The sequence below is a fragment of the Schistocerca gregaria genome, chromosome 5 (assembly GCF_023897955.1).
Source record: "Schistocerca gregaria isolate iqSchGreg1 chromosome 5, iqSchGreg1.2, whole genome shotgun sequence".
NCBI classification, from domain to species: Eukaryota; Metazoa; Arthropoda; class Insecta; order Orthoptera; family Acrididae; genus Schistocerca; species Schistocerca gregaria.
In genome coordinates this window covers 110,356,507-110,377,318 of record NC_064924.1, presented here as the reverse complement: position 1 = coordinate 110,377,318, position 20,812 = coordinate 110,356,507, and positions in this window count along the sequence as shown.

The window sequence follows — 20,812 nt, the reverse complement described above, 5'->3', positions numbered from 1 at the left end:
AGCTCGTAAACTGCTCATGGAGTCGCTACAGATAACGAAGGACTCATCTGAGCAGGAGGGCACGAAAGATTACGACCAGCTCAGCGGTGAAAACGCTGCGGCCAGCCGGCAATGAATATTGTTCGTAATGGTCCCCTAGAGTCAGAGCATAACCGACACGACCAGTAACCGACGAACCGTCAGTGTAAACAACGCCAGAGCCTGATACGTGGCAAGAACGGAAAGAAAGCGACGGCGGAAAGCCTCCGGAGGGACTGAGTCCTTCGGGCCCTGTGCCAATTCGAGCTGAAGGCAAGGGCGGGGCACACACCACGGGGGTGTACGCAGAGGGACCCAGAAAGGAGGTGGAAGAGGAAAACAGCCAAGCCCGGGGAGAAGCTCTCTGACGTGGACCGCGGTCGTACAACCCAATCGGGGCCGACGTTATGGGAGACGGACGACAGACTGCGGGAACAGGAGACGATAACTATAATGCCCGGGCAAGCTACAAACATGCGTAGCATAAGCGGCCAGTAAACATTGGCGCCGTAACCGCAGTGGAGGGACACCTGCCTCCACAAGTATGCTGTCCACAGGGCTGGTCCGGAAATCACCAGTGGAAAGTCGGATCCCGCTGTGTAGGATTGGGTCCAGCACCCTCAACGCACATGGGGATGCTGAACCATAAGCCAGGCTCCCATAATCCAGATGGGTCTGGATTAACGCCTAACGCCTGGTAGAGCCGCAAGAGGGTAGATCGGTCGGCGCCCCAGCTGGTGTGGCTCAAGAATCGCAGAGCATTAAAATGCCGCCAACATGTCTGTTTAAGCTGCCGAATATATGGGAGCCAAGTCAACTGGGCATCAAAAACCACACCCAAAAACCGATGTGTCTCCACCACAGCAAGAGGTTCGCCGTCAAGATAAAGCCACGGCTCAGGGTGAACAGTACGTCGCCGGCAGAAATGCATAACGCAGGTCTTGGCAGCCGAAAACTGGAAGCCATGCCCTACAGCCCAAGACTGTGCCTTGCGGATAGCCAGTGCCAATGCCAATGGAGCTATAGTAGAGGCAGAAGTCGTCAGCATACAAGGAAGCTGAGACAGACGTTCCCTCCGCCGCAGCGAGCCCGTTAATTGCAGTTAAAAACAGGCAGACCCTGAGGACAGATCCCTGTGCTACCCCATTCTCCTGAACGGGGGAGGAACTATGGGAGGCCACAACTTGCACGCGGAAGGTACGATGCGACAGGAAATTTCGTATGAAAATCGGCAGCGGACCCCGAAGACCCCAACCATGAAGCTTACGAGATGAAAGCAGAACTCGCCTTTGTCGACAGTATCGACTGCGGATCTTTGGTACAGAGCCTAGTGGAGACTCTACATCAGAGGCTCAGACGGTTCTGCGACCGTGTAGGCTACAGATTCCTCGACTTGCGCCATGGGATGATGGAGTTTGGGGTTCCGCTTAATAACTGAGGAGTCCATTACACGCAGGAGGTGTCTACACGGGTAACTGAGGCTGTGTGACTTGGACTGGGCGGTTTTTCAGATTAGAGGGCCTCGGGGAAACACAAAAGGTCTTCAGTCTCAAACGGTGCAGATCGAACACAGGAAGGACGTAGATCTAGGAAACATCGTTGTAAATTGTTGTAGCTGTGTTGGGAAAGTATCAGAGCTTCAAGCGTTAATAACAAGTACTTACTCTCAAATCGGTGCAGGCATTGAAAACTGGCTCAAGCTGGAGATAAGTTCAGCCGAAATTTTTGCGAATGATGTAACTGTGTTCAGAAAGGATAGGCTAAATACAGTTGGCCGTTGCGTGTTTGTTGCTGTTAGAAGTAGTTTGTCTTGTAGTGATACTGAAGTAGACAGTTTCTGTGATTTAGTATGGGTAGAGGTCATTATTAGCAATCGGGATAAAATAATAATTGGATCCTTTTGAACCTCCCAACTCAGATGATAGAATTGCTGAAAGCTTCAAAGAAAACTCGAGTATAATTTCAAATACGTACCCGATTCATACAATTATAGTTGGTAGTGACATCAATTTACCCTCGATATGTTGGCGAAAATACATCGGGAGGTACGCATAAAACATCATCCGAAACTGTGTTAAATCCATTCTCTGAAAATTATTTCGAGCAAGTAGTTCATGAGCCCACTCGAATAGTAAATGGTTGTGAAAACACACTTGACATCTTAGCAACAAATAATCCTGAGCTAATAACGAGCATCAAAACAGATAATGTATTAGTGAACACAGGGAGGTCGTAACGAGACTGAATGCTGTAATTCCCAAACCCACCAAAATAAACGAAAAGTATATCTATTCAAAAAGGCAGATAAAAATTAGCTTCACTTCTTCCTGAAAGACCATCTCCACGCCTTAACAACGTATGTGTGGACCTGATGTGGCTTGAATTCAAAGAAATAGTATCAACAGTAATTGAGAGATTTATACCACATACATTGACAAACGACGGAGTTGATCCTCCATGGTACACCAAATAGGTCACAAAATGTTGCAGAAAAAACGAAAAAAAGCATGCCAAATTTAAATGAACGCAAAATTCCCAAGACTGCCTATCTTTTACAGAAGCTCGAAATTTAGAGAGGTTTTTATAATAGTTCCTAGTACGAAGCTTTGTGTCGAAACCTGGCAGGAAATCCAAACAGATTCTGGTTGTGTGTAAAACATGCTAGCGGCCTTCTCTGCAAGATAGTAATGGAAATACTATCGATGACAGTGCTGCTAAAGCAGAGTCACTAAACACAGCCTTCCGAAATTCCTTCACCAAAGAAGACGAAGTAAATATTTCACAATTCAAATTAAGAACAGCTGCCAACATGAGTAATTTAGAAGCAGATATCTTCGGATTAGTGAAGTAACTTAAGTCAATACACGCAAGTCTTCCACTTCAGATTGTATAACAGTTACGTTCCTTTCAGAGTATGACGATGCAATAGCTCACCTAAAACTGCTCGCTCGATGAATTAAATCCGTACTCAAAGACTGCGAAGCTGCACAGGTCACACCAGGATTCAAGGAAGACAGTAGGAGCAATCCACTAAATTACAGGCCCATATCATTCACGTCGATATGCAGCAGGATTTGTCTATTGATACACAGTCAAGACTGATTCAGAAAACATTGCTCTTGTGAAACTCAACTAGCTCTTTACTCGCACCAAGTGTTGAGGGCTATTGACAGAGGATTTCAAATTTTTTCCATAGTTCTAGATTTCCAGAAGATAATTTTGACTTTTTGCCGCATAAGCGGCTTGTAATCAAATTCTGTGCTTACGCAATATCGTTTCAGTGAAGCGACTGGATTCGGATTCACTGTCAGAGAGGTCACAGTTCGCAGTGACTGACGGAAAGTCATCGCGTAAAAAGGAAGTTATTTCTGGCGTTCCCCAACGTAGCTTTATAGCCCCTCTGTTCCTCCTTATCTATATAAATTATTAACGAGGCAATCTGAGCAGTTGTCTTAGGTTGTTTGCAGGTGATGATGTCATTTATCGTTTAGTAAAGGCATCAGAAGATAGAAAAAAATTGTAAAACGATTTAGAAACTATATCTGTATGGTGCGAAAATTGGCATTTGGCCCTAAATAATGAAAAGTTTGAGGTCATCAACATCACTGCTAAAAGTAATTCGTTAAACGTCGATTACACAATAAATCAATCGAATCTAAAAGGCGTAAACTCAACTAAATACCTGGGAATTACTATTACGAACAACTTAATCTGGAAAGAACACATAGAAGATGTTGTGGGAAAGGCGAACCAAAGATTGCGTTTTATTGGCATAACACTTACATGCTAAAAGATGCAGCAGATCTACTAAAGAGGCTACCTACACTTCGCTTGTCAGTCCTCTTTTAGGGTAATGTTGCGCGGTGTGGGATCCTTACCAGATAGGATTAACGGAGTACATCGAAAAAGTTCAAACAGGGGCAGCACGTTGTCACTGACATGATACTGGATGTCGTGTGGAAATCGTTAAAACAAAGGCGTTTTTCGTTGCGGCTGAATCTTTCAGAGAAATTTCAATTACCAATTTTCTTTCTCCCTACACAGGGAGAAATGATCATCATAAAAAATAAAGGAAATCAGACCTCGCAGGAAAGATACAGGTGTTCGATTTTTGCGCGCGATGCTCGGGAATGGAATAATAGAGAACTAGTGTGAAGGTGGTCCGAGGAAACAGGCACTTCTTTGTATTTGCAGAGTAGCCATGTACATATAGATGTAGATAATGCATTCTTCAGTTCCTAGCTGGATGACCTTTATGGTCATGTGGGTAGAATGTTTATCATAAATTACAAGATCTCTATATTTGTCATGAAGGTTTTTTGAGATAACTGACGAAAGTACTGGTTCTCATCCATCCATTTTTTATGGCAGCATATGCTGTACCTGGATTACAAGTATCCTCTGGTGCAATCCATTCGTTTCATATACTCTCACCCTTGAAGACTATTAGAGGGGGAAATTTTTTGCCAGAAGCACTGGAAGGCATCAATGCTGTCGTATTTCCCCGTCTGGGCTTGCTTACTGTCCTTGTAGATCTGTTGCTAAATCTTTCTGTCCCTTTTGTTTGTGAAGGTTCAGAACAGGAACTACATTCGCCAAACTGAATACTTGGTCTGGTTTATCAAGAAGTTCAAAGCTGGTGAGAGTGGATTCAAAGAGGATGAAACAATCACTAATTTTGAAAGGACTCAATACTTAATAGAAAGACGACCTTTCAAAAGGTGAGAGTGGATTCAAAGAGGATGAAACAATCACGAATTTTGAAAGGACTCAATACTTAATAGAAAGACGACCTTTCAAAAATTTATGAACGATTCTTTTCCCTATCGGTCATGCTTAAATTGGAATTTTATTCCTCTCGTCATTAGAAACCCTCCCACAAGGTCTAGCAACTCGCTGATTGAGAACCCGAAGCGCCGTTTTTTCCATTGCACAGAGTGCGTTGGAAATAATTGTTTCAATTTCAGCAGGAATGTACCGTGTCTGACCAAAACTAGAGCTCTTCTACCGTCTTCTCTCTTTTAAACGATAAGTGAGAACTTTCAAAGGAATGTTGTATATTCTGCTTGGTACCTTGATTGTCAACGTTCGAAATTTTATGCCAGCGACAACTCTTTGTAACAACTCTTGAGTTTAAGATTTACCTCGATTGCTTTTTCTGTTTTACTGTAGACATTATTGAGGCACCTGAAATGGTACGTTTTTCACATACAAATGATTTAATTAGTAAATAGTGTTAAGTTAAAAATTTTATACGTATAGGAATTTCGAAATAAGTGCGTTATTCTCATACGCTTGATCCACTCCTTATAGATGCCCTTGCCCAGTGACGTTTATTCCAGATGTGATATTTTAAAATTAGGTATATGTATGGCGTAACATTGTTTTAGACTTACCTTCCACATGAGTATGCAGTAAGTATCCAAAAAATGTAACTACAATGAATGGCGATAAAAGTATGAAGCACTTTTTCAACTGGCGAACGTTACAAAGCGAGTTACAAACGGATTGTCTGCGCGCGAAATGCACCACAGTGTTGTCAACGCTTCGAGGGAGTGAGAGATTCACGAAATTTTCTGACATCACCACATACAAAATTTTCTTGGGTGGAAGATGCACTTTCCCATACGTCGGATTTGCCCCACCTTACGTTACACGTTCTTATGATGGAAAAAGTTACTGATTTGTGTTACATTTTTCGTTATTTCCCCTAGATAATGTCAGGTAAGCCTTTGACGTACATATCATCTTGAACAGTAGGGTTTAAAGTTGATATTTATGGTCAAACCGTTTCACTTGCGTGTTTGCTTAAAAATTTTTCAGCTAACAGAATGTAGGCTGTAGTTGCGTAATCTGCGCCCTTCAGTTACTTAAACTGGACCTCTTATATTTTCATTTCTAGTGTCTTCCTGTATTAGTGCACATCTTATTCCCTTGAAGTTGTACAACAGATTCGAATAGGACAATGGGGAATGTTCATCAAAAGTGGTCCTACCAAAAGCTAATGAAGCTATTGATGCACGTAAGAAAAAGAAGACAGGTTGTAAAAAGATCAGTTAACAGTGTAATGTGCCAAAAACAATACTTACTAGGCTGTCCAGAATGAAGTACGGTAAATCTGAGGAAGCAGCGAAAACAAAAAGAGGCAGACCAACAATTTTGGTTAAAGACCTTGAAGATCAGATGGTTTATTCTTGTCTTGCTATGGAAGTTCCTTATTTTGGAGTTACTCACAGTGACTTGTGAAGAATGGCCTTGGAGCTGGCAGGTATAAGTAACACTGTACATCCTTTCAAAAAAGAAATTACTGGGAAAAATGTGGATTAATGTTTTTCTTAAAAACAAAAAAACCTAACTGGCAGAAAGAAAGTCAAGACTAACAATCTAGCAGGGCTCTTAGGTACAGCAAAGGAAAAAATAGAGAAATTAAATAACGTCCTGAAAGATGTTATATTTTATCTACTTTGAAACTAGAACGTGTCTTCTCTGATTTAATGCCATTTTCCAGTTTTGTTTAGTGCCAATTTATTTTTAGAAGGGGTCCGATTTTGGCAACTATTTTTCGAATTCTCTAAGTGTAAGTTTTTCGAAAATATCTTTTTTATAGTACATTTTAACAACATTTTCTGAGAGTAAAATATAAATGGAGTATAGCACTATGAAGTAAATATCATTTAGTTTGAAAACATAATTTATTACTATTATTTGTGTTTTTAAATCAAAAACAAAATGAGGCTATAGTTTTGGGCACTACCCTCTATAGTTAAACAAAATTACACTGCAGTTAAATATAAGAGTGAAACTTTCTTATATTGATCTAATTCTTTCGAACATCTATTTATAGCCAAATGAATTTCCCCACATTATTGATAATACAGAGTTGAATAATCAAATATTTTTAAGTCAATGGCCTATTGTAAGTTACAAACCTACCTAATATTTTTATCGCTCCATCGACGAAACTATTAAGTCAATAAGATAGAAACGTACAATGACATAAGGGGTTTGTGGGCTGTTGGTGCTCTGTTAGGTAGTGATTTTATTTTCATGTATTATTAGAAGTATTTTTTGGGGAGTTTTAAACTTAATTTTGATTGAATAAATTAAATTTTTTCGTGCCATTTTACTGTGTTTCCCTATCAGTTGACAATGAGAATGTTTGTTATCTTTGCCTTGGTTTTCTGCTTGGAGTATTAATAAATCAATTGCTGTAGCGAGCAACCAGATCCAAAGTACTGTGTTACAGCCTGCAAGAAGTTTGAGATAATGCCAGGTAATTAGTATATAGTACATGCTGCAAGGGCTGCGACACATTTCCCAGGTGTATGTTTTATGTGACTAATATATGTGGGGTGTAATCACAATTCCTGTAATTTAGTGACATAAGAAAACAAGGTTTCACTGCTAATAACGCCGTCATTATTGCAGCCAGATACAATTACCTTGCCCAGATGAGTTGTCAGTGCAGGAGCCAGATCTGGTAGCGCGAGTTTCCCTTCTGCGCAGCCACGCAGCGACCTTGACGGCAGCGAGGCGTGGAAAGGGAATCAGGGGCGGCAACAGTCCACCCCTGGGGAGACGCTAATGCGATGTTTACAGCGGCAACACTTGCGCCAGGTTACCAGCCATCAGTTCCCCCTCCCCACCACCACCACCACCGCTGCCCCTGCGCCCGCCCGGTTCACTAAAAAGTTATTGCCTGAGGGTCTGATTCATCCCTCCGCCGCGCCGCGCCGCGCCGCACAGCACAGGGGTGGCTCCGAATGACCGCGTAACTCTGCCAGTTCGGACTTAAGGAAATGCCAGGGCGCACCCTGGCGCTCGGCGCACTGATTGATGTTATTGACGTTAGGGGTGCGTGCTTTATGACAGCTGTAAAACAAACCCGTGCTGTATAAATTGGTATCGCGGGGCGCGTCCCCCCTGGCGGGGCAGAAACGCCAATAACAGGCAGTTTTTGATGGCCGCGCTCTTACTTACGGTGGGGCCAGGGCGAGGGTGACGCGAAATTAGGAGGGCGCCGGTGCGACCGACGGTCTTAACTGCGTCTACGGAGAGAGAAAGTCGTGGTGTCGCTTGAGTACCTGCAACAAAAACCGACTGTTACAGTCTGCTGGCGCCTGTGATACGTGGCCGCACCCTTCACTCTACGGTCGTTACTTTGTGTGAATGGACCTTGTTATTGGATGTGCCAATTCCGAATTTTACGAGTATGAAGAGTGGAATTTTCTGGGCAGCATCGATAAAATTTACTGCTTATTAGGAACATGAACTTTTAAAATAATTCATTGTGTAAAGAAAGATGATGTACTACGTCACATTCTCTAAGTCATGGACCAAGGTTATCAGGTAACTGCATAGTTTCTTGATTTTCGAAAAACATTAATTCACAGTACGACACCCGAGCTTATTATCAAAAGGGAGATCGTAAGGGTCATCAAATCGAAATTTGTGACTTGGCTGAGGGTTAGTAGGATGGCAGGTCGCAACATGCGATTTATGGTACAGATTTCTGGACAGATGTAGAAGTAACTTCAGATGTGGTGCAGGGAGGTATCCTGGGATCACTGACATTCCTATTGTATATTAGCTGTTCAAAAGAATCTGGACACCTGTTAGTGGATATTAATGCAGTGTCTATCCAGTATTCGCCTTTATAATGGACTGAACTCTTCTGGGCCGGCCAGTGTCGCCGAGCGGTTCTAGTCGCTTCAGTGCGGTTCGAATCCTGCCTCGGGCATGGATGTGTGTGATGTCCTTAGGTTAGTTATGTTTAAGTAATTCTAAGTTCTAGGGGACTGATGACCTCAGAGATTAAGTCCCATAGTGCTCAGAGCCATTTTTTTAACTCTTCTGGAGACATTTTCAACCATGTGTCAATGTCTGTGGAGGAATCACGCCCCATTCTTTCTCAAGATCTGAAATCAGAGAAGGCATTGACGTTCAACGCTGTGGTGTGAAACAAAGTCGACATTGTAATTCAGTGATTTTCCATTAGGTTTAAGTCGGGGTGTAAGGTGTCAGGCAAATCCATCACCTTCCATGAAAACCCTGACATGATAAGCAAATCCAGTAGTATGTCACATAGCTCCGAATAAATCGTGAAATTAAATTAACCAAAGTAATACGAGTAACGAGTGAGCAAATGGAATACCACAGACTAACACAAGAATGCCTAAATGCATGTCATACATTCCCACCGTGAAACAGACGCAGTTACAAGGGGAGAAACGAGAACAGAAGCCGAGAGCAGAACCGTGTTAAGCTAGAAGGCCCTACGATAAGGGACGAACTGGACACCCACGTCGCCAACTAACCACTAGGACAAAGCCAGCTGCAAGTCTTAGTGTGAGACTTTTTCGCGTCTCTGTTACGTTAGGACCACCCCCCACCCCATGTTAAAAGCTAGAGCCCTCCAAAAACAGTATAGATCTTACGATAACGCTAAAAGGACCACACCAGATGTAATTTTTAGCGTGAGACTTTTTCGCTTCTCTGTTACGTTGAAAACTTTATAAACATTGCCCCACCACGAAAAGTATAACTTTTCACATTGGATAGACAGAATTTTTGTAGGCGGAGCTTAACATTGAGACCCTGATTGGTCAGATGAAAACACAGCCAGATAGTTTTTTTTTAAAACTAACTTCGGTAAATGGTAGTAAGGACAAGTTAGGAGAAGTGAGTTAGTTCCGAGACGGCGAGCTGGATGGCTGCTGCGCCGGCCGCCGAACCCTGACGAACACCAACAAGGTAATCAACGCACGCGATGCCGCATAACGGCGCATAAATCTTCACTCACAACAGCAGAAGTCTCATCTCTTACACCCCCTTTTTGCGTAATACGAGTGTCGATCGTCAATTAAAGCTCATGGTGTTCACATTTGCCACTTGAAGTAAAAATCTGAAACGCGATGATTTTTCTGTTATATACTTATTGAGAAGCCACATAAGCCACTGTAATTTACGAAAAGTTAGATAAGTAATTAAAGATAATTGAGGGTCACTGTAGACCATTTCGATAGTTTTCTCTTTTGTGAACCTTAATTTAAACCTAGATTATAGATGTGATATGGCATAGGTCATCCTTCGATCCATTGTAGAACTTGGAAACCCATTCTGGGAATATTAGTTCACATTTTTGTTGAAAGCAGTTGGTTTTTACCATCCTGTATTAAAACACTTCCTTTTATCAATAGCGCAATTTATAAACAATGTTTTGTGAGTAGAATAAAATTTCCAATAATAAACTGAACTGCTTTTTCGACGTTATTTTACCAGCTAACTAAAAATAGAAAAGCTTTGAACTCCTTCCACTAAATTTAGTTAATATTAAGATTCTTTTACAGGGAGTGCAGTGCAGCTGACGCTGAGATCATTAAGTATTTGATTATATCATCGCTAGTCTCATTGAACTCTTTTGAACTCTACATGTCATGTGTGGTCTGGCGTCTCCTTACCAGCAACAGGTCCCAGGTTCAAACTAGTCAATTCCCTAAAAAACACGCTCAGAGCGTCGTTGCGCGAAAGTGGTAGGGAGACACGATATAGAACAAACAGACACCACCCAGAATGTTAGAGGGGCTCGGGGCAGGCTAGTTCATTTAGGAATGCTAGTGTCCACAAACCATTGTTTCAAATATGCTGCTTTAGGAGAGGGTGCAATGTCAGCCTGACACAAACAGGAACTGTCTCCGAAATAATGCTCTACTCTAAGCAGTATATCATGTTGTAAAATTTGTTCATATCCTTCCACTTTTACTGTTTTCTTAAGCTTGACAAAGGGACCACACCAAAACCACGAAAATCATCTGCGTGCCATTACACCACCTCGTCTGTACTCCACTGATGGGGGGTAACATTATCCAGGAATTCACCAAAGCCAAATCCTTCCGTCTCTCGTTTCCAGTCATGCATTGTCCAAATGCATCGTTCTTTATACCAATTCAAACATCGCTTAACTTTGACAGAAGCTATTTGTGACTTATGTGGAGCTGTTCGCCCATTGTACCCCATTATTTTTAGATACCTACGCACAGTCACTGTGTTAGCTGCACTGCTGGTAGCGGTTTAAAATTAACGATTGAGCCCTTCGGCTGATTTCAAGAGAATTCTTAGAACCACCCTCCGCAATGCTCAATGTTTTCTCTCCGTCAGTACGTGAGGACTGTCTGACCTTGCCGTTTAGTTGTGGTTGTTCCTTTGCTTTTCTATTCAGACTCACATCACCAGTCAATCGCCTTGGGCAGCTTTAGAAGGGGTGAAATGTCCCTTATGGATCTGTTACTCAACTGAAATCCAGTGGCTAATGCATATTCGAAGTTAATGAGCTCTCCTGACTGACCCATTCCTCTGTTACTGCTTCTGCAGGACAGCACTCTCTGCCTCCTTTTATACTGGCTGGTCCACTTCTCTTCATATCTAGCGGTCTGTTATGCATTACACAAGAACATTCAGATACTTTTGATCATATAGAGTGTATTAATGACGTTGCATACAATGTAAGTAGTAACCTCAGACTTTTCGCAAATGATGTAGTTACCTATAATGAAGTAGTGTCTGAAAAAAGCTGCACAAATATCCCATCACATCTTGATAAGATTTCAAAGCGGTTCAAAAATTAGCAATTTCCTTTAAATGTTCAGGTAAGTAAAACTGTGCAGTTCAAAAAACCAGAAACGTTGTATGCTATGACTACAGTACGTAAAAGTAACCATTTCAACCGGTCCACTCATCCGTGCAACATTTATAGACATGTCAAATATGACATGTTGTTATAAAACACTTTGTATACATCGGACACATAATGTACTATTTTTGCAACATCAGGTTTCTTCTTTTGAATTGCGGCCTTTCCATTATACACTTTTGCAACAGACAGGTTAACTTCACTTCCTTTGTACAACCTGAAAACTTCACTGCTTTTACCATCCACACACGTACAAGCAGTAACATATCTTCTTTCTGATGTTGTGAAAGTGAGATGCTTATAAGTGCTTACTTTGAAAGACTTTGCTACCAATGCTAACACAAGTATTTCTGAAAAAGTATGGCCGCCAGCCTTTAAAGTTCAAAATCTATGCATTTACTTCTGTTTTAACGATGGTTGAAGGCTTATTTGATTTAGCAGTGCTAACCGTACTGTCGTCTTGATCAGGGAAATAATCACTGTCGTGGTGACGAATCACATCCTTTATCACTCCAGAGTTCCGGCCACAGAATAAAACACTGTGACATCTAGTAGGAAAAAGTAAGTGAGCTCATTAAATCGCTTTACAAAACAAAAAAACCTGACCAGTGTGTGATTCCAGTTTTGCCCAGGGCGGGAGTACACGTAATGCTTTTACTTGAGGATCAATGCTGTTCTTAATACAGTCACACAATATGTTGTGGTTGTCAGGAGAGCCAACACCGTGTTACTAAAGGAGGCCGAAATGCACGCGTTTTAGCTCACGCAGGCTGGTGTGAGGTCTGGAACATGACAAGGGAATTAGAATTGAGAGAAACGGACGTAGCTCGTGGAATACTTAACTTTAATCCATTAATGATGAACGTCGCTCTTGACTGTACATGTTTCACAATATCAATAGTAACTGATAATGGCGCCTTGCTAGGTCGTAGCAAATAACGTAGCTGACGGCTATGCTAACTATCGCCTCGGCAAATGAGAGCGTAGTTTGTCTGTGAACCATCGCTAGCAAAGGCGACTGTACAACTGGGCGAGTGCTAGCAAGTCTCTCTAGACCTGCCGTGTGGTGGCGCTCGGTCTTCAATCACTCATAGTGGCGACACGCGGGTCCGACGTATACTAACGGACCGCGGCCGATTTAAAGGCTACCACTTAACAAGAGTGGTGTCTGGCGGTGACACCATATTCCTCCCCCGTAAATCGGCGTACGGTTGTGGCATAAGGCTTCCGCCCGCCGTGGGGAGGACCCCATGTTGACGTATGCGACGAGGTGGGGAGCCTAACAACAGGCGAGGCTGTGCAACCCGCACCCTGCCATTCGGACCGCGGGGAGCTAGGAAACGCCTGAAAATCTGCTTCAGGGTGCACGCCAACATGCGGTGTATGCGCCCGTAGAGAGATAGGACGGGTCGAAGGGTCGACCTCCATCGGGCCGGGGCACCCGACGGGCGAAGACGACATATGGTCCGGAGCGGGCAAGAGGTCGGAAGACAACTGGTCACGGGAAGCGATCGGTGGCGCGTGACCCAGCGAGGCGCCTGGCGGTTGCAGCGACGCGTCCACTGCGGGCGTCGCAGGCGGGAGAACAGGCGGCGGCGGCGGTGGCGGCGGCAGCGGCGGCGGCGGAGGCGGTGGGGCGTCGGAATGGGCCAAATGGAAGGCAGCAACAGTAACACCTGGAGCTGAGATGAGCCAGTAGATGGGTCCGCGGGGCGCTGACCGGACGGCACCGGACGGCGAGCGGCAGATCCCGTGCGACGACAGAGGCGCAGCTGATTGAGATGCCGACGCACCTCACCAGAGGCCCCCAAAACCAGATACATAACGCTGCCGAGGCAGCGAAGAATGCGCCCTTCGAGCCAACGCCGTGAACCTCGATAGTGGCGATAGTAGACAACGTCGCCTGGAGCAAAAGCACGTGTCTGCCGCTGCGCAGGAACCTGTTGCGGTGGATGTAGCAAAGACATCAATGTTCGATGATGACAACCGTGGAGCAACTCAGCCGGCAAGCGACCATGTCGGGACTAAGAGCGATACGAGGCCAAAAAGAGCAATAACGCGTCCTCCGGGGAATGCGACTCTTTCAACTTCAACATCTGTGACTTGAAAGTCCTGTCCAATCGTTCAGCGGCACCGTTTGACTGTGGCGAAAACGGCGCGGACGTCAGATGTTGAATACCATTGTCCTTGCAGAGTGACTGATAGTCTGTGGACATGAATTGTGGGCCATTGTCGGAAACAATAGTCTGTGGAAGACCTTCAATGCAAAAGATAGCGGATAACGCTTGGATGGTGGCAGATGGAGTCGTGGAAGACATCCGAACAACAAAAGGAAAATTACTGAATGAATCTACCACAACCAACCATCGAGCATTCCAGAATGGACCAGCAAAATCGATGTGTAAGCGTTGCCAAGGGGAAGTGGCTTTTGGCCATGCAAAGAATTTCCGCGGTGGTGCTGATTGTTGTTCGGCACACACCATGCAAGAAGAGCACATATTCGTAATCGCGGCATCGATTCCGAACCAAGTAAAGTGCTGACGAGCAAGTTGTTTCGTTCCCACGATACCTGAATGTCCTTGGTGGAGAAGCTGCAAGACAGAGGACTGTAACGAACATGGGACCACGACCCTGGACTGATCATTATCAGAACGCAACAGCAAAACACCACGTCGTACAAAAAGTCTCTCCTTGTGAGCAAAAAATCGGCGAACCAACGGGTCCCCGATCCGTGACTTTGACAAAGGGCATTGCGTAGCAACAAAACGCACAACGGGAGCAAGGACAGGGTCGGCAGCTGTGGATGTAGCCACACGACGAAAATCAATCGGAAACGATTCGACCACGTCATCGGTTTCCGCATCATTGAACATGCAAGCAAGTTCGGAGGAATCGAATGTCCTATCCTCAGCAACAGGCAAGCGCGACAACGCATCGGCATTACCGTACTTAGCAGTGGACCGATACAAGATATTGTAGCGGTACTGCGAGAGGAAAATAGGCCAGCGAATGAATTTCTGCGCTGTACGTGGAGGTACAGGCTTGGTCGGATGATAAAGCGATGTCAAAGGTTTGTGGTCTGTGATTATGGTAAAGTGACGACCATACAAGAAATCATGAAACTTTGTAACACCAAATACGAGAGCCAATGCTTCTTTCTCGATCTGTGAATAATTTCTTTGCGCAGACGAGAGCAATTTGGACGCAAAGGCAATAGCGCGATTGTGCGATCCATCTTTGTGCGCAAGCACAGCACCGATCCCGAAATCCGATGCATCCACCATCAACAAAAGGGGCTTCTGGGGATCGAATGGCGTAAGGCAAGTATTGGAAAGCAACGCCGATTTCAACCGGCGAAAGGCGCGTTCGCATTCCGTCGTCCAGACGAACGGAAAACCCTTACGGCGTAAGCGATGAAGCGGAACTGAAATGGAAGAGGCATGCGGTATATAACGGTGATAATAATTTTTTTCCCAGCACACTCTGTGGCTGCTTCAAATTCAGTGGCGAAGTCAAGGCTTGTATGGCACGAAGGTGCGTGGGACTGGGATGTATGCCTTGGGCATTGAGTACATGTCCCAGTTATGGCAAATCACGAGCAAAAGACACATATTTGTCCTTCCGCAAGCGAAGACCATTTTGTCGCAAGACCTGAAATAATGTTCTGAGATTGGCCAAATGTTCTTCTTTCGTCTTTCCGGAGATCACAATATCGTCCAGATAATTTGCTACAGTAGGGACCGACGCACAAACAGTTTGTAGATATTGCTGAAACAATGCAGGGGCGGATGCACACCCGAATGGCAGTCGTTTGAATCGATACAACCCAAGATGTATGTTAACCACTTCGTCCACTGGTATTTGCAAGTAGGCATCTCCTAGGTCCAACTTCAAAAAATATTTACCCGGGCACAGTTTGTCAAAAAGATCTTCCGGGCGGGGTAAAGGAAAAGTTGCAATTACTAGTTGTGGATTCACTGTTGCCTTGAAGCCCACACAAAGTCTCAACTTTCCGGAAGGTTATGGTAAAATTACTAAGGGTGGTGCCCTGAGAGAAGCCTGCACACGTTCAATTACATCTTGTGATTCTAAATCGTGTAATGTTTTTGCGACCTCATCACGCAATGCGTGGGGAACATTGCGCGCTCTGAAAAATTTCGGTTGCGCGTTTACTTTCAGTTCCAAATGTGCTTTATAGTTCTTAGCGCAACCGAGGCCCGGTGCAAAAATGTCTGCAAATTCTTCACATAGACGAGAAACACTGTCTGAAGGCACAGCCTGGTTCACTAATAGGACCTGATTTACTATAGACAAGATAAACAACTGAAATAAATCGAAACCAAACAAGTTCACTGCCGAAGAAGAACGAAGGACGTAAAATGACACAAGTTTTGTTTATCTTTTGTATGTTGCAAGAAGGCTGCACTGTCCTAACACAGGGATATCGTGACCTGAATAACTAGTTGACTTAACGTTTGCGGCACGCAACGGAGGTGTGCCCAGCAGTTTGTAAGTGTCTTGATTGATCAGTGAAACTGCAGATCCGGTATCGACCTAGAAAGGTATCACTTTGCCGTTAATGTCCAAGTCTACAAAAAGTTTATTGTCCTGCTGACGTCAAGAGCGACTGTCTCGTGCAACGTGAACTGACACTGGTACATTATCACTTGCGACTTGACGGGAGTTCCGGCGATGTCGACGCACACTATTTTTGGGACGAACACAGTCACTGTTAGAGAGAGTGGCACTGCTCGGAGTGGAATGAACTACATGAATTTCCATGGGCGAAGTTTCGCGAGCCTGAGTATCCTTGGTTCGATTCCGATTCCGGCGCGAAGCAAAGGGCCTGGAACGGTTTTGAGCTTCCAGTCTGAGCTTTTTCTGGCAAACACTCTGAACATGTTCCTTTTTATTACAATAAAAGCAAATAGCTTGGCGTGACGAGCAATTCTCACGCGAATGTTTAGTAGCACACCGCGGTCATGATTTGATCACTGCATTTGCTTTCCGGCACGGCACACGTGGCTAAGAGCCTGGCGGCAGCGGCGCGGCCGTGCGCGAGGGCTGTTTACTGCTCCGTGCAGCTCGCCCGGCGGGCCGGTTAACCTGACACAGTGCTGGCGAAGTTTCAAATGATTCCTGATCAAAGTCAAGTGTGTCCTGCCGATCCAAAATGTCCATCACTTGTTGAAGGGAAGGATTTACTAGTTTCAAAATCTGTTCCCTTACACGAACATCAGAAAAGTTCTGTGCAATTGCATCACGTACCATAGTATCTAAATAAGAGAGTCCACATTGACACTCAAAAGCACAATCCCTAGTAAGGCCTTGCAAGGTTGCAACCCACTCCCGATTAATCTGACCTGCCGTACGTATACCGTTTGGCAACTACATTGACTGATTCTTTGAAATATGCATCGAAGGCAGACAAAATTTCTTCGTAGGACAGAGTTGCTACGTCGCGTCGGGGAAAAAAGGCTGCCGCTCGTTACCTTGAATTCTGTAGGCGGCGATATGGAATCGAAATTGTCGTGAGCACTCCGTCCAGCTTTCCAGTGCAGCATCAAAAGGTCGAAAAGTGGGTGCAACAGCGTGTTGGGGCTGCGTTAGCGTTGAAGCGGCTGCTGCCGCATCGTTTTGCATCGCACGTTGACCCTTGACGAGCTGTCCAAGGGCACCCAGTAAGGCCTGCGTCTGCTGATTCTGTAAGCGATAAAATTCGGACAGTACATCTGGAGATTGTGGCGAAGCCATTACACAAGTAAATCAGGGCAATTTAGGTAAGCACAATTATACTCTCGTCGTCAATGTTGTGGTTGGCAGAAGAGCCAACACGGCGTTACTAAAGGAGGCCGAAATGCACGCGTTTTAGCTCACGCAGGCTGGCGTGAGGTCTGGAACATGACAAGGGAATTAGAATTGAGAAAAACGGACTTGCAAAGTGTCTTGTTGGCAACTTGGGACTATGCCTGCGTAGGAACTGCGCCACACTCGAACCCTACCATAAGCCCTTACGAACTGAAATCAGGTTTCATCTGACGATGGCACGGTTTCGTCTAGGGTTATATCGATATGGTCAGGAGCTCAGGAGCTGAAGGTGATGTCGTGCTGATAGCAAAGGCTCTCTCATCGGTCGTCTGCTCCCATAGCCCATTAACGCTCAATTTCGCCGCACTGCCCAAATGCATACGTCCGTAGAACGTCCCCAATTGATTTCTGCACTTATTTCACGCAGTGTTGGTTGTCTGTTAGCACTGACAACTCTACGCAAACGCCGCTGCTCTCGGTCTTGAAGTGAAGACCGTCGGACACTGCCTTGTTCGTGGTGAAAGGTAATGACTGAAATTTGGTACTCTCGGCACACTGTTGACACTGTGGATCTTGGAACACTGAATTCCCGAACGATTTCCGAAATGGAGTGTCCCAGGCGTTTAGCTCCAACTACTACACTGCTGGAAATGGAAAAAAGAACACACCGGTGTGTTAGACCCACCATACTTGCTCCGGACACTGCGAGAGGGCTGTACAAGCAATGATCACACGCACGGCACAGCGGACACACCAGGAACCGCGGTGTTGGCCGTCGAATGGCGCTAGCTGCGCAGCATTTGTGCACCATTCGCAACCGTCTCCATGAAGCTGGGCTACGGTCCCGCACACCGTTAGGCCGTCTTCCGCTCACGCCCTAACATCCTGCAGCCCGCCTCCAGTGGTGTCGCGACAGGCGTGAATGGAGGGACGAATGGAGACGTGTCGTCTTCAGCGATGAGAGTCGCTTCTGCCTTGGTGCCAATGATGGTAGTATGCGTGTTTGGCGCCGTGCAGGTGAGCGCCACAATCAGGACTGCATACGACCGAGGCACACAGGGCCAACACCCGGCATCATGGTGTGGGGAGCGATCTCCTACACTGGCCGTACACCTCTGGTGATCGTCGAGGGGACACTGAATAGTGAACGGTACATCCAAACCGTCATCGAACCCATCGTTCTACCATTCCTAGACCAGCAAGGAAACTTGCTGTTCCAACAGGACAATGCACGTCCGCATGTATCCCGTGCCACCCAACGTGCTCTAGAAGGTGTAAGTCAACTACCCTGGCCAGCAAGATCTCCGGATCTGTCCCCCATTGAGCATGTTTGGGACTGGATGAAGCATCGTCTCACGCGGTCTGCACGTCCAGCACGAACGCTGGTCCAACTGAGGCGCCAGGTGGAAATGGCATGGCAAGCCGTTCCACAGGACTAGATCCAGCATCTCTACGATCGTCTCCATGGGAGAATAGCAGCCTGCATTGCTGCGAAAGGTGGATATACACTGTACTAGTGCCGACATTGTGCATGCTCTGTTGCCTGTGTCTATGTACCTGTGGTTCTGTCAGTGTGATCATGTGATGTATCTGACCCCAGGAATGTGTCAATAAAGTTTCCCCTTCCTGGGACAATGAATTCACGGTGTTCTTATTTCAATATCCAGGAGTGTATTTCGCATTCTAAGTCTGTTAATTCCTTTCGTGCTGCAATAATCACGTCGGAAACCTTTTCACATAAATTACATGTGGACACATGACAGCTCCGCCAATGCAGTGCTCTTTTATACTTTGTGTACGCAATAATTTTTTGCGATTTTGTGGCAAGATATTATGGGGCCAAACTGCTTGGGTCATCGGTCTCTAAGCTTCCGCACTACTTAATCTAACTTGAACTAGCTTACGCCAAGGACAAGACACACACCCCTGCCCGAGGGAAGACTCGGACCTCCGACGGGGGAACCGCGCGGACCGTGACAAGACGCCCCAGACCGCGCGGCTATCTTGGGCGGCGTGTACGCAATACTACCGCCATCTTTACACGTATTGTCGCTATCCCATGGCGTTTGTCACCTCAGTGTAAAGCTAGACAGTGTCACGTGGTCTCAGGAAGTAATAACTGCAGAAGAGTTAGTGTGTTTTGGCCGACCTATCATAGCGGGTATAACGTCATTTGCCAACCTTGCCTTCATTAAGTAGCATCTCCAATTTAGTGTCAAACTCACTGTGATCTCTCACACCAGTTTCGAATCCGAAGTGGCCGGATAAAGGTCGATTCAGATCGGGCGTCACGGACTCGGAACGTCACGTCAAAATATTCGCGGAATATCAGCATGCGCACCAAAGGAGTGCTACACAACGGAAGGGAATGCCAATGTGTCTACTCACATCAAGGATTTTATCAGAGTCATATGATCAACCAACACCTGATCTCGTCAATGTTACTGACGTCGTTGATAGTGTTTGTTAATTTTTGTTATTGTAAGCTTGCTTTCCACGTGGCAGATTGCTTTGGTTGAAAGAGAAGTTAATAGCTTTCCTAGAGCGGCATCCAGCAAAGGAAACACGATACCTAGGAGAGAAACACACTATCTGACAAAAAATGAGAAGCACACAGAAGACATTGTCGGATGTCAACGTAGCTTCGTACACGCGCACACCATAGGAGGCTAAGTAAACGATTAAGGTTGTGACAGGTAGATCGCCTACAAGAGAGCATTAGCGTTGTTCATATTTAGTGTTGTTACCAAGCCTGGTGAGGTGTATGAGGAGCGCGGACAGCTTCAGATCGCTATGAAATACACTGTGATGACACGTACTCTTGTCAGAGAGCGTTATCAGCAAGTGACAGAGTTTGAAAGGGTCTCATTGGAGTCTCCGTTTTACGTGCTGGTCGATTCGTCCAATATCCAGATTTGTGGGACATTAGAATGTGACAGTGGCCCTATTTTGGATAGAGATGACTCAAATGGCTCTAAGCCCTATGGGACTTAACATCTGAGGTCATCTGTCCCCTAGACTTAGAACTACTTAAACCTAACTAACTCAAGGACATCACACACATCCATGCCCGAGGCAGGATTTGAACGTGCTGCCGTAGCAGCAGCGCGGTTCCGGACTGAAGTGCCTAGAACCGCTCGGTCACAACAGCCGGCTCATTTTAAATAAAAAAGCACCGTCTTCAGGCCACGAGTGGCCTACCGGGACCATCCAACAGCCGTGTCATCCCCGGTGGAGGATGCGGATAGTAGGGGCGTGTGGTCAGCACACCGCTCTCCCGGTCGTTATGGTGGTTTT